Here is a 15,712-nt window from a genome sequence, read left to right as displayed (position 1 = left end):
TCTTCACTCCTCCCCAGGAAGAACAGAGACTCGTCCAACCAGGTAAGAGACGCCAGGGGAGAGGGGGGTTAAATCTGATGCTTAGTGTTGTGTTGCGCACAGCGTTCGTTTGGGTTTTACTGCTTTATGGTACTTATATGCCTTGGCGGGTTTTTGCCATTCTGTGTCAGTTACGAGTTATGCACAATAAAGAGCAGACCTCTGTGAAAACTGTCCCCCTCATTCCCTGGTCTATTGCGGTGTAACCCTTAGAGTCGCCTTGGCCGTGCTTGTGAACAGGAGGGAGTCCGCCGCTGTTGTTTTGACTGAGTTGTCTGTTTGTGTTTGTACGCAACCTGGACACCTCCTCTGGTCTGGTTTATTTCCAAAACTCTTGAATCCAGAAGCACACAGCTGCTTCGAAGGTCTTTACTCACAGCCTGAGGCAGCAGATCTGTGCCTTCATCTCTTTTGTAAAACCTGATGGAAACAGATCAGACGGACAGATCATTTTTATTTTCCTTCCCATTTCCCAATACTGTCAATCTGAAAGCATTGTAAATATTAATATGGTTTCTGTATTCAAATTACTAGATTTCTCAGGACTATAATAAGTCATCTCAACACTTTTTAATCAATTTTCTCTTTGTTTTAGGGAAGAGTCACCAGTTCTAATAGAAATTTAGAGCTGCAGAAATTCTCATTCAGACATTCTGTATCAGGGATCCTACTGTACTGTATAGTTCTTAAGGAATAACAACATCCAAGAATCAGGGGCTTTGCAGATGTTTGATTATTTAATTATAAAAAGTTTTGGTTTTATCTGCTTTGTTAAGAGGTGATCGAATGAGGACGTTCGACCTTCAAAAAGAAGCAAGTGAACCCCAAAACTACCAATGCAGAAACAGACAGAAGGAATATTGAAATACTTAAATAACATTAAAGGAGAAGGCAAACATTAAATATGTGGGACACTCTGAGACAGAGATTGACCATTTGCCTGTGTGTCACCTGATCGACACTGTTTGTCCCAGAGAGTAACGGGCCGACAGTGTGTACTGTCTCAATCTCTCTGTCAAGATACCTGTTACTGACTGTGAGCAAGCATTTTACAGCCAGAACTGATCTGTCCTTAATTAAGAAATGGTATATATATTTGAGACATGTTAAAACAAAACGGGCAGATTACAGGTATAAATCGAAAAATGCTAGGCTTTTTATGCATTTTATTTGAGTACTTTGTATGTGAGTAAAAATACAGTTTGTATGAATGATTTTTTATTGTTGCCTGGTAGCACTGGAGCCCTGGATTCAATTTCCGGGATGATCACTGTGTGGAGTTTGCATGTTCTCCCCAGGATCACGTGGGTTTCCCACCAGGTGCTCTGGTCTCCTCCCACCATCCAAAGACATACTGGTAGAATAACTGGCTGCTGGGAAAATTGACCCCGGCGTGAGAGTGTGTGTGTTTATGTCTGTCTGCCCTGCAATGGAATGGCTTTCATACAGAGTGTATCCTGCCTTGCACCCTTTGCAAGTAATGCATGTAATGTAGAATCATATTGTATTCTGTATATATGTGGTTGTTTTTTTCTTGTATTTGTCATTTTTTTGTATCTCTGTTATTTCAAGCACACCACAAAAGAAAAGGTTTGGTTTGGCATGATGTTTACGTTGACATTGTGCCCCATTATAAGTTAAAGTGGTTAGGAAATGGATGGATGGACTTTCTGTCCCACCAGGAATCATGGTTCTTGTGAGCATGATCAATAACAGAGATATGAGATGTGGTCAGTATCTTGCTTTTCAGCCTCATAATCAATATGATTTAAATGAGAAATAATATAATTATATTTCTTTGAATATTGTGACTGCTTTAAAGGTCTCTTACAGTACTAAAATAAACTTGTAAGTGCACCTGCAGTAGGTCCCAGCTGCAGCAGTGCAGTTGCTGTGCAGTCCTGCTCAGGGAGGTTTTTGTATTGTTGTGTAACACTGTGTTAACAGTTCTTTGCTGTTGATGTAGTGCCAACTCTTACAGTAATAATCTGCTGCATCTTCAGCCTGGACTCCTGTGATGGTCAGATTGAAGTCAGTCCCAGATCCACTGCCACTGAAACGCTCTGGGATCCCAGTATGACGGGTAGTTGCATAAGAGATCAGGAGTTTAGGAGCTTCTCCAGCTTTCTGTTGGTACCAGGCTAGGTGATTATTACGCACTGCAGCACTGGTCTTACAGCTCACAGTGACTGTTTGTCCAGGGAGAATATATTTCACTGCTGGAGTCTGAGTCACAGTAACCTGTCCACTGGATTCTGTAAACAAGACAAAACACAGGACATGCAGCAATTTAACTTGAATGCTTTAGTCTCTTTTAGCTATTTTACACTTTTCTGTTATACTCTGTCACAAATGTAAAAAAAAATAAGTCAGCATCCAGTCAAGTATTAAATTATACCTTTAGCAGAGATGAGTAGCGTCCAGATGAAGATGGTGATGAAGGTCATTGTTGCTGTTGGTTCTGTTGCCATGAAGGGCAGCTCTCAGTCATGAAGTGTTAAACTCACAGGGCTATAAACACTCCCAGAGCACTGAAGCATGTGCTGCCAATCCAAAGTGTCTCTTGCAAATTGTCTTCCTGGGTTGAGCAGCACTTGTAGCCAGTCAGTGCTGGAAACACAGGCTTGGTGCTGTGTATTGTGACAGAGCAAGAGGAGCAGTTTGCATGAACACTCCCAGGACAGCAGGACTAGACAGAGGGCAGCTTTATAAAGAGCAGAGAATGAGACACAATCAGCTGAGCCCTTATTCCACTCAACACAGTTGGAATGGAGTGGAGTATGGAGAGTCTGGTTAAAGCAGCACTTGGCTCTGTGTGCTCAGACACATCAGGACTGAAGGATTAAAGATCAGAATTATAAGGCATCAGTTAACTTTTTCTTAAAGTCAGGTGAGTAAGTCCCTCCTCAATTCCAGCACTTTGTGTGGGGGCTGGAGAGCGAAACATTGAACAGGACATCTCTTGACTTCAGGGAGAGACTCTAGGGTAGTGATCCCTCTTGTGGAACCAAAGTTATAGTTTGTTTAAATGAAAATAAATTTACTGAAATCTCCCCCCTATAGATTGTCTTTTCACCTGAAAATGCAGCCAGAAAATTATTCCTATACATTGTGTTTCAACATGGAGCACATGCTTGTCTTGCCTGCTTAGATAAAATGATCAAAGAAGGTACAAACTGTTCAGAGACACAGGGATACAAAAAAACAGGGAGGCTAGCGGGCCCATCTTGCTGTCTCGTTTCCAGTTAGGTAATTGGAAGACTGTTGTTTGAATTTTCTGTTGTTGTGCCCTTTTAGAACACATTCACCCAGATTGCTGCAGTAAAATGATAGGATGGATCAATGGCAGTCTTAAAAATGACAGCCAAACTAATTGGTGATTTTTGATGATTAGTGGTGTTCTTCCAGCCTCTTCTTGAATAGAATCACCTTCAACACAGCAGCTATGACAGTTTGTCCCACGCACCTACACTTCTGTGTTTAAAGAAGTACTTTCTGTTTTCAATCCTATAAAATCTCTTTCCTCTCCTATTACTTTCCCAGAATCCAGCCTTGATCCAGGTGTTGATCTTGACATAGGATATTTGATAACCTTAGACCCTTTCAGGATTTTGAATTTTCAATCCCAATTCCTCTCTTGTGCTCTCTGTTTTCACTGTGAATAATGTCTGAGGTGCATTTGGCTTCATTCAAGATGTTTTGGCCACAATATTTCACCAGGGGGACTGGAGAATAGGACATCTGTGACTTCAGAAAGATAGTCTGGGAGAGTGTGCCCTCTGGTAGCACCAAAGCTACCACCTCAGCTGTGACAGCTTGTTCCATGCACCTACACTTCTGTTTGTAAAGAATTACCTTCTATTCTCAATGCTATAAACACTCTTTCCACTCTGTGGTGGCTCAAGCCAAGGCTTTGTCCAGGGCCTCTCCTGGGAGTGAGAATTGGACATACCTGGCTTCACTGCCTGGTCAGTGTCCTGTGTGACTGGAATGCCACTGGAGCTCATGAGATTGGTCCAGTGAGCAAGGCCAGCCCTGGGCACAGGAGAACTAGGACACTGCTCAGGGCCCTGAGGCCACCAGTGGGCCCCCTCAACATGCAACAGAACATCTTTTTAATCGGCAAGTTTTTAAGTGAGAAAAAAAAGTCCCTATAGTGGCTTCTGTTGCTGCTGTGGCTTATCCTAAAAAATGGCAAATCATAATAATGAACGTAATGCTTCCGAAGCACAGAAAAAAATAGTGGGATAAGTGATCGCAAAATAGAGGTGCACTCAAAGTATTATAATAATGCATAATATCATGATAGTGTAAAACATTGTATTTTATTATGTTTTGAATCTGTCAGATCAATGTAATTAGCAAGCCGTTTCCAGTCAATGCTGAGGGACAATCTTTTTCCAATTATAGAATGTAAGTTGTATACTGTTTGACTTGTATTAATTTTAAACTGTATTACAGCATATTAAATATTGAACTAATTAAAGAGGAGGTATATTTTACAGAAGCAAGATTGGTCAGTTGGATATATAAAACATAGTTTATTATTATTCTGTAGATTGTGAACGAATTGGGCCTCTTTCAGGTTTACTGTATATAATCTTCTTAGTGTAGACTGTAGTTCAGGACCTGTTAACTGATAGTAATTTTTTTATCTATCTGTCTGTCAGAGAGTTAGTGTAAAAATACTTATCAGTTACTTTCAAAAATAGAACTGCCTTGCATGAGCACTTGTGAAACACTACAGAATTGAAAAAGATGGAGGATCACTGCCATTTAACTATTTCCAGGCAGCACTAAAAGAAATAAGGCCATGCATTTGTAGCTTTTTCGATTAGTCCTGACATTGTTTCTTTTTCTGCTCACACAAAACACAGTCACTTTCATTATTCTGATGAAAAAAAGGTTTGTTTTTGCAAAATGTTCATGATAATGAAATCTCCAGCAACAGACCTCACTAAAATGCACACTGAATATCAAAAAGCCATGTTACAAAGGGTGAGAGAGGTACAGTACAGAGCAGAACTCTTTAATTATTATTATACTCTGGGCTCTTGTTTGGATTTTTTATTGTATCAGATGCCAGCAATTGCTTATTGCTTCTATTTTCACACAAAAAGGGCAGGGTAATTAGATCTGTTAGCCAACCATTTAAACTGCTTCTAATGCAGATAGAATAAACGCTGAATGTGCGTTTCTTTCTGCACAGGATGCTGCTGAAGGACAAGGCTATGCTTTCCCTGAGCTTGTGGAGAGCATCCAGACAAGCCAGCGAAGACCTCAGTGCTGTCACTGCCCAGCTAGTGAGGACTGTGCTCATGTCTGGTTTCCACAGCACAGCTACTGGTGTTTAAGCCCTCGGGATATATTCACAAGACATCAGGCTCTGAAGACCATCAGCAGTCAATCCAGTGTTTCCTACATTCATCAGAACGAAATATTCAGAATTAGAATTAGAATTAGAATAACACTTTTCTCAGCCTCTTCCTAAATTTACATTGTTAGCACTGTTAATTACAGCTGTATTTTTAAAGAGGTGTAACTGGTATGGAATTAATTACATTATTTTTCAAACAGGAAAAAATGTATACTTTTTTGTACAGATGCAGCCATTCAAAACAAGCGGGCGATACTGCATTATTTTGCGATGTGCTTTACACAGTGTACCGCGAGTTACCGTAAATTCTCCTATAGTACCGCAAGCAAAATAATAGTATCCGGAATTTCCGCAAGGTGGAGCTAATAAAGCTCAACCTCTCATGTTTGAGCTGTCGCCATCAAAGTCTTTAACGAAGATATTACTAATAGTATTAATAATGAATGACCTTGGACAAGCTGTAAAGTCAAAGTATTTCCCTGGTCCACATTCTTTTTTTCATTGACCGTCTTTGTAAAAGTAACACCACAGCATATCGCAATCACGCATTTGTTTCCAATCATGCAAAGTACTGTAATTTTTGAGAATCTCCGATTCACCATGCCTTTCACATGTTCATAAAAAAGATTGATTTAGGAGCATAAACATATTACTGTATGCAAACTGTACTGTATACAGTATGTATATGTATATGTATATTTAATGTCTTTACTGTGCCCGTTTAAGTATTGAATTTTTATATGGAATTATACCACTGAAGGGAAATCTTAGTAGCTGAGCATAAAAAGAATAGGAGCATACTGTAACGCGTGTGAAGGCCATTAACGATATTAATTTTGGAACATAAACAAACAGTAAATGGCTGGTCTCGGTACTTTAAAGAAAAAATACACACCAGTATTCCATTTCTCCCTAAACATTTTAAGCATCAAAGTCTTTAACTAACGTGATACCGGAGTCAGCAAGCATACTTTTAGAATTTGATTAAAAGGAAATATAATATGGAATAGCATATCTAAAGAAATTAATAACGATATAATTATATTTATGTACCGCAACACAAGAATAGTACATGCTGTACGATGTCTGTTGATAATGTTTGTAGGGCTTTTTCAACACTCCTCACGCGACCTTGCCAGTGGCGCTGTGGGTTAGGTTCCTGACTCCTATATCACACGTTGCCTGTTCAAATCCAGCTTTTAACAAACATTTCTTTGAAAAAATAAAACGTTTCCCTGGCTCAGAGATTAAATAAAACTTCACTCGCACCAAACAAATTTAGATTTCTAAATATCACAACATGATCGAATTTAAGTCATTTTAATAAAAATGAATAGTCACCTAGGCGTTAAAATATAAACATTTTGTTGATTTAAATCGCGTTTTGATTTAAATCGCAAACACGGGTTTAAATATATGTGTTTTTTTAATTCAAAATCAGACAAATGCAACATAAATTGATATCTGTGTCTTCTAAGTATCTTAATAAACTTCCAGCATAGCTTTCTCCCCATTTAGATTTATTTTTCTTGGGATCTTGGGATCAAACATGGAAAGATTAGATTGTAATCGTTTTTATTTTTTAAATACATTGCGGAGTTAAAGCAAGTTAAAGTCTTGATTTTATATATCACCTTTAAAAGTGGAATCTCAAAGCAAAGTAAATACCCTACACCGATTATACCCATCTGTCATGCTAATAAAGCACCTTGAATTGAATTGAATTGAGGGAGAGAGCCAGGACAGACAGGCAAATACACTCCACAGACATTCACAACAGCGACATATCATAAAACGTTTGCACATATAGTTAAGTTATTACTTGGTTTTCAAAGTGCAATGAAATACAATATTGTTGTTGTTGCTGTTATTGTTGTTTTTATCCTGTAAAGCGTTTTGAGAAGCCACCTTTAAAGGCGATATATAAAAGCGCTGAATCTTATGGAATGTGTTCCCCTGGGGATTCAAAAAATGTATTTTTTTAATCGCTTATCTAAGGAAATAGCAGTATAACTTTGTTCATGCACAAACAGTGACATGTTACATTATTAATTTGGGTGTCTCCTCTTGCCAGAAAGCTCTAAATTGCATTTTGAGTGCGGTTTTTGACTTTTTCTAAATTGCAACCCATAAATAAAGCTGCTACTGTTTAGACTTATATTAGGATTTAGACTTATTTTAGGATTATATAGAATAGTGAATGAATAGTCACCTATGCGTTACAATATAAACATTTATATTGATTTAAATCGCGTTTAAATCGCCTTTATTTAAAACCCATAAATAAAGCTGATACTGTTTAGAATTTTAATTATTTAAAACTGTATTACAGCAGCACAATGCACAATGCAACGTAAATCGCTATCTTTGTCTTCTGCGTAATAATGTTAAGAAATAAGAAATTAGATTTCTCATAAATGCGCCTTATGATAAGGTTGTTTAATGACAAAGTATTGTTTATCTCATGGCTAAATAGTCAATGAAAAAAAGAATGTGGACCAGGGCAATACTTTGAGTTTACAGCTTGTCCAAGGTCATTCATTATTAATACTATTAGTAATATCTTCGTTAAAGAGTTTGATGGCGACAGCTCAAACATGAGAGGTTGAGCTTTATTAGCTCCACCTTGCGGAAATTCCGGATACTATTATTTTACTTGCGGTATTATAGGAGAATTTACAGTAACTCGCGGTAGACTGCGTAAAGCACACCGCAAAATAATGCGGTATCGCCCGCTCGTTTTGAATGAATGCATTTGTACAGTAACTATGTTCATGCACAAACAGTGGCATGTTACATTATTAATTTGGGTGTCTCCTCTTGCCAGAAAGCTCTTAATTGCATTTTGAGTGTGGTTTTTGACTTTTTTTAAATTGCAACCCGTAAATAAAGCTGCTACTGTTTAGACTTATATTAGGATTTAGACTTATTTTAGGATTATATACTTTGTGAAAAGTGATAGTCTTTTAACCTTTTCTGTGAATTCGCTTGTTATCTAACAAATGCATAGAATTTGATTAACAGATAATATAATATGGAATTGCGTATCTAAACAAATTAATAACGATATAATTATATTAATTTACTGTCTGGCGGAATAAACTGAAGAGGTTAGTTAATGCGACACGGAATTATTAAGAATTATCACCTCTTTTTACAATTTAGAACAAATGAGAACATTCCACTCAGTGGGCGGTGCATTGTTATCTCAATCACCTGCTAATTCGTTTTACAGCACTGGACGACAGGAGAATGTGACTGTATCGGTACAGAATGTGTGTTTCAATCAATACAGTAATTGATTAAAATTGCAATCGCATGTTTAATTAAATGCCTTTTTGATTCACAATCTGAAAATTAAAACCGCGGTAAAGTCACCTTGAATTATAAATAACAATTTTGGCACGCCTGTAGCATTTTCACGAAACCTCCTGGAGTTGTGAGAACACTTGCTTTGTGTATAAAGTACATTGTGAATGTTTTCACAGCCTTCACTTTGTCGTTTTTATGCCATTTTTTTGACCACGCATGAATATTCCTATGTCCGTATCTTCGCAAGGGAATCAGTGTGACTTTTAATACTAATTAAATGACCGCAAGCACTTTCCACCCCCTCTACATTCTCAGAGTAGAACAGACTAACCTTCAAATGTCCACCCCCCACGGACAGGAAAAGTGCCCACAGGCACTTAAACTTAATATGGTCAGTAACAGTAAACAGTAACATGGTCAGAAGGAGCACGTACAAACATTTCCGAAATAACCACATGTAAGACTCTGGTGCTTAAAAAGTTTAGGGAGAAAGTGGAATACTGGTGTGTATTTTTTCTTTAAACTACCAATACCAGCCATATACAGTCTGTAACGTAGGGATTTCTATATGTCTTTATATAGTGGTTACATTAGTGATAAAGGCTAAACTTTTAGCTTCAGTAACGCGTACGCCGTATTGCATACATGTTTGTTTTGGGTTTTGCTTGTTCACATATCTCCCCTTTTTATAAAACGACATGGTTGAAAACTGTTCCAGAGCCACTGTTGTTTCATCAGTGAAAAGTACATCATGAAATGCCTCTCCCTGTTCAATCCACTGGAAAAAAGAAAAGGAGCATAAAGCGTCTGATGGTCATAAACGATATTAATTTAGGAACAGCATCACAGATATGTTTTAACGGCACTGCATCTGAGAGAATACCATAGTGTGTTTTTTTTTTACTCCCTGGCGGAAACTGGCTTCCATAAGAATCAGTATGGCTCAGAGATTAAATAAAACTTCACTCGCACCAAAAAAATTTAGATTTCTAAATATCACAACATGATCGAATTTAAGTCATTTTAATAACAATGAATAATCACCTAGGCGTTACAATATAAACATTTATATTGATTTAAATCGCGTTTTGATTTAAATCGCAAACGCGGGTTTAAATATATGTATTTTATGATTCACAATCAGACAAATGCAACATAAATTGATATCTTTGTCTTTTAAGTATCTTAATAAACTTTCAGCATAGCTTTCTCCCCGTTTAGATTTATTTTTCTTGGGATCTTGGGATCAAACATGGAAAGATTAGATTGTAATCGTTTTTATTTTTTAAATACATTTTAGAAAAGTGTAATCTATACTAAAAAGCTGTACACCACCTGCTATAAAGATACATATTGTAATACTTTCGGGTTCGGATAGGACAGACACAAGAACTCAGACTTGCGGAGTTAAAGCAAGTTAAAGCCTTGATTTTATATATCACCTTTAAAAGTGGTATCTCAAAGCAAAGTAAATACCCAACACTGATTGTACCCATCTGTCATGCTAATAAAGCACCTTGAATTGAATTAAGAGGGGGGGGGGCGAACGAGCGAGAGAGCACAGCCAGGACAGACAGGCAAATAAGATACACTCCACAGACATTCACAACAGCGACATATCATAAAACTTTTGCACATATTGTTAAATTATTATTTGTTTTTCAGGAAGTTAAAAAAACACTTGAATTACTTATCCAGTCTCTCGAAATAAAATTATTTTTCAAGCAATGCAACTACCGTTGGGCAACGTGTTTTTTTTAATTCAACATTGATAGCCACATCTTAAATCTTGTCAGTCAGCTCTTTTTTCTCTATTTGAATTGTGGCGATTCAAACAACCTGGGATAACAAGTGGTCTCAAAGCTCACAGAGCTTCAACAACAGATGACAATTCCCTTAGTCCTTCTTTAGTCTTCCTGAAATTGTCAAATTGAGTGAATAAAAGCATTTTATTAAAAACGTAATAACAATTATTATTTAAATTATTTGTTTAATTTAAAAACTCCCTTGCTTTTAACAGAGCGTTTCATAATTTCTAACTACGAAAATTATTTAAACTGCGACACTTATCATTCAACCAGAGCTCGAAATATCACAAGGATCCTCAAGAGCACAGCAAAGACTGTATTAAAAGAATACTAGTGACAAACTAGTATACTTTAGATCTTTTTTTCTGAACCGGGGAAAATCTGATCATGTTTCTCTATAACAATAATAAAAAACATTATTTTACATATCACCTTTATGTGATATCACCTTAAGGACAGCACATACAAGGGTTAATTGCACAATGGACCGCACAAAGAAATTTAAAATAGTCTTCTTTAGGTGTGAGGGCAGGAGTGGATCGCAGAAGGCATAATCAGCAAATTAGGAAAACAAAGAACAGGACAGGCGAGACGTTTATCCAGAGAGCGAATGATCAGAAAAAGGAACAGCTGTTACGCCCAGGTTTTACGCTCTCTCTCTCTGCTGAATGAATAAAAGCATTTTATTAAAAACGCGTTTGTGTTTGTCTGGGTATTTACTTTGTAATCTGTGGTTTACATCTACTGTATTGCTTTGAGATGCCACTTTTAAAGGTGATATGTAAAATAAAGTTTTTTATTATTGTTATAGAGAAACATGATCAGATTTTCCCTGGTTCAGAAAAAAGACGATTAAAATCTGTAATCTTTCCACTTGTATGTCATCGGAAAATACAAAAAGTTTCTGCTTTTTGTAAGGATGGTATCAAAAAGTAATCTAAGTGGTGAGAAAGCTGTGCTCCTCAAAGCGCTTTACAGGATAAAAACAATAACAACAATAGTGTTAGGCTGGGCAAACGATTTTTTTATAGAAATACAAAATGAGATATAATGATGTGTTCCGGTTTAGACATTTAACAGTACAACCCCTTTCTCTGTGGGAGTGCTAGCTGTGACAAATTAAACCGGTTTCACAGGTATTTTCAAAGTAAAAGGGGGCGAGATTTCCAGCGAAAGACACCTCCCCCCTCCAAAACCAAGGAAGTACAGTACTTAGTAGTTAAGAAAGCTAGGCTCCTCAATGAAATCGCTTTAACATGCTAATGCATTGGTGTAACAATCCGGGCATGGCAAGCTTCTAATGTCAACTCGACTACGGCGAAAGGAACCCTTCTTTCATTGGAAGAAAATTAACATATTCTAGCCCTTAATGAATTAATAGCAAACATGGTTTACATAAAATACATTTTTCCAAGAAAGTTTATAATAATACAATCTATAGTTGAAATCTGAGCCTAAATAAAAAGAAAAAGCATTTTCAGAGAGCAATTACGCTGTGTTTATGTAGAAAAAGTGATTAGGTTTATGAGCAATCTAATTACTTATTTGTTTAAAACGCTATATAAAATAAAGTTTATTATTAATTTGCTGGACAGAGCGGTGAACATTATTATGGATAAGACAAAGATAACGATCCTGATCAGTTTAGAAATCTGCGTACACTGTAAGGTTTTTACTTCTTAAACTTTTAAAATACACGTTTCGAATAGAAAGAAATCATCTTCCTGGTACAGTATGTATAGCAAACCAGCACGTCTTTTTTCTCCAATCAGAGGGGTTAGACGCTTGGTTAAAAGCAAAGAAGATTCGTCTGTTATAGTGGACATAAAAACAAGAGTTTGCTGGTATTATATCCTAGAAGACATAGATCGGCGCCAGACCGGGAGAATGCCCGCAGCGTAAAAGAAAATGCCTGATGAACTAGGGATTGGACAGTTTCCAAGTGCTTGTACAATCGATGGAAATGTTCAAATAAATGTGCAAAAGAAATAAAATAATCATTTATTTCTTTATCATATTGGCTAGATAATGTCTTCTCTTTGCTAGTTAGTGGCTGTGTTTCTGCGTTGTGTAGCAACGGGTGACTGTTCTCAGGCGGAAGATGTAAACAGCTTAATTTTTGTGTTAAATAATTTTTTTAAATTAAAATTCATTCCATACAGCAATTTGGGTACCGTTTCATAAAACTTTCATGCTTAAAATGTTTAGGGAGAAATGGAAGACTGATAATGGAATGGAATGGAATGAATGATAAGTGTCGCAGGTTAAATAATTTTCGTAGTTAGAAATTATGAAACGCTCTGTTAAAAGCAAGGGAGTTTTTATGTCCGTTGCAGTAAAAGAAAATGCCTGACAAAGTAGGGCTTGGACAGATTCCAAGTGCATTTTTGCAATTTACGTTGCATTGTCCATTGTGCTGCTGTAATACAGTTTAAAATATGTTTAAACTGTATCAGCTTTATTTATGGGTTGCAATTTAGAAAAAGTCAAAAACCGCACTCAAAATGCAATTTAGAGCTTTCTGGCAAGAGGAGACACCCAAATTAATAATGTAACATGTCACTGTTTGTGCATGAACAAAGTTATACTGCTATTTCCTTAGATAAGCGATTAAAAAAATACATTTTTTGAATCCCCAGGGGAACACATTCCATAAGATTCAGCGCTTTTATATATCGCCTTTAAAGGTGGCTTCTCAAAACGCTTTACAGGATAAAAACAACAATAACAGCAACAACAACAATATTGTATTTCATTGCACTTTGAAAACCAAGTAATAACTTAACTATATGTGCAAACGTTTTATGATATGTCGCTGTTGTGAATGTCTGTGGAGTGTATTTGCCTGTCTGTCCTGGCTCTCTCCCTCAATTCAATTCAATTCAAGGTGCTTTATTAGCATGACAGATGGGTATAATCGGTGTAGGGTATTTACTTTGCTTTGAGATTCCACTTTTAAAGGTGATATATAAAATCAAGACTTTAACTTGCTTTAACTCCGCAATGTATTTAAAAAATAAAAACGATTACAATCTAATCTTTCCATGTTTGATCCCAAGATCCCAAGAAAAATAAATCTAAATGGGGAGAAAGCTATGCTGGAAGTTTATTAAGATACTTAGAAGACACAGATATCAATTTATGTTGCATTTGTCTGATTTTGAATAAAAAAACACATATATTTAAACCTGTGTTTGCGATTTAAATCAAAACGCGATTTAAATCAACAAAATGTTTATATTTTAACGCCTAGGTGACTATTCATTTTTATTAAAATGACTTAAATTCGATCATGTTGTGATATATAGAAATATAAATTTGTTTGGTGCGAGTGAGGTTTTATTTAATCTCTGACCAAGGGAAACGTTTCATTTTTTCAAAGAAATGTTTGTTAAAAAAAGTCATGGTTCCACAGTGGGATTCAATCACAGACCATGTGACATGGGAGTCAGGAACCTAACCCACAGCGCCACCGGCAAGGTCACATGCAGGGTGTTGAAAAAGCACTACAGAAACATTATCAACAGACAATGTACAGCATGTACTATTCTTGTGTTGCGGTACATGAATATAATTATATTGTTATTAATTTCTTTAGATACGCGATTCCATATTATATTCCCTTTTAATCAAATTCTAAAAGTATGCTTGTTGACTCCAGTATCTCGTTAGTTAAAGACTTCGATGCTTAAAATGTTTAGGGAGAAATGGAATACTGGTGTGTATTTTTTCTTTAAAGTACCGAGACCAGCCATATACTGTATGTTTATGTTCCAAAATTAATATCGTTTATGGCCTTCACACGCGTTACAGTATGCTCCTATTCTTTTCATGCTCAGCTACTAAGATTTCCCTTCAGTGGTAAAATTCCATATAAATATTCAATATTACAACGGGCAGATTAAAGACGTTTAATGTAAATCTTTCTACAACAGACCAATGGATCACGAGTGCCCCTGTCGGTCAACCAATCACGTACCGCGGTACCGCGCGTCATCGTGCGTCACAATGCACGACACCGTAGCCAATTACCTCCGGTACGTGTCTGTACCGTGAACTTTGAATGGCTGCATCTGTACAGTAATCTTTATGTTCCTAAATTAATATTGTTTATGACCTTCATATGCGTTATGCTCCTCTCTTTTTATGCTCAGCTACTAAAATTTCCCTTTAGTGGTAAAATTCCATATAAATATTCAAAACTAAGGCGATTTAAATGTGCACAGTAAAGACATTAAATGATGAAATCTTTTCACTACCAACCAATGCACCATGAGTGCACCATGAGTGCCCGTCGGTCATTTTGGTCAGCCAATCACTTACCGCGGGGCTTGTGGGTAGATTACCGTACCGCGGGTTTTTACCACGCATTTTGAATGGCTGCATCTGTATATAAGTGTATATATATATAAGCTATTATAATTATTATTATATGTATTAGTATTGGGAAAATGGAAGTGGAATTACTGACATTGCTTAATATATATGTCCCACCTGGTAGTGATTTTAATTTTTATAAAAAAAATGTTCGATTTGATGGCTAATGCACAAGGGATACTGATTTGTGAGGTGATTGGAATGTGCGTCTTAACCCAGGCTTGATTCTACAAATATATCTTCTCAGAGGGCTAAGTCATTGCATAAAAAGATTAATTTACTAAAGGGGGAAATGGGAATAATAGATCTCTGGAGCGATGTCTATCCAAGTGGGCGTGATTACACTCACTATTCCTTCCCTCATTCATTATATACAAGGATTGATTATTTTTATATATACCAGAGAGATAGTCATAGGATTCAATGTTGCGATATTGGCAGAATTGATTTTTCAGACCATGCTCCTACTGTATGTCATTGTCCAACCGATTAAGTAACAATCGATACAAACAGGTAAATACTTATGCAAGTAACATATTTTGTTTTTTGATCATGTTTGCTGTTTTTAGAGACATAACTTCTTTCACCCATAAAACTGAAACAGGGTTTCTACGTACTGGTGCAGGTACTGGCTGTGCAGCTGATAGAGAGAGCCTCCTGGAACATCAGTCTGCGCTGGAGAGTCACAACAATCTGGACTCTGAGGGGAAAGTGATTTAAAATAAGTTATAAATGTTTATAGATTGTGAATCTATAGGGTATAAGCACTCAGAATAACCTGAGTGTGACAGTCAGGGTG

Source organism: Lepisosteus platostomus, chromosome 16 (genome assembly GCF_059453375.1).
Source record: "Lepisosteus platostomus isolate fLepPlt1 chromosome 16, fLepPlt1.hap1, whole genome shotgun sequence".
Lineage (NCBI taxonomy): Eukaryota > Metazoa > Chordata > Actinopteri > Semionotiformes > Lepisosteidae > Lepisosteus > Lepisosteus platostomus.
Note: the sequence above shows the minus strand (reverse complement) of the source record.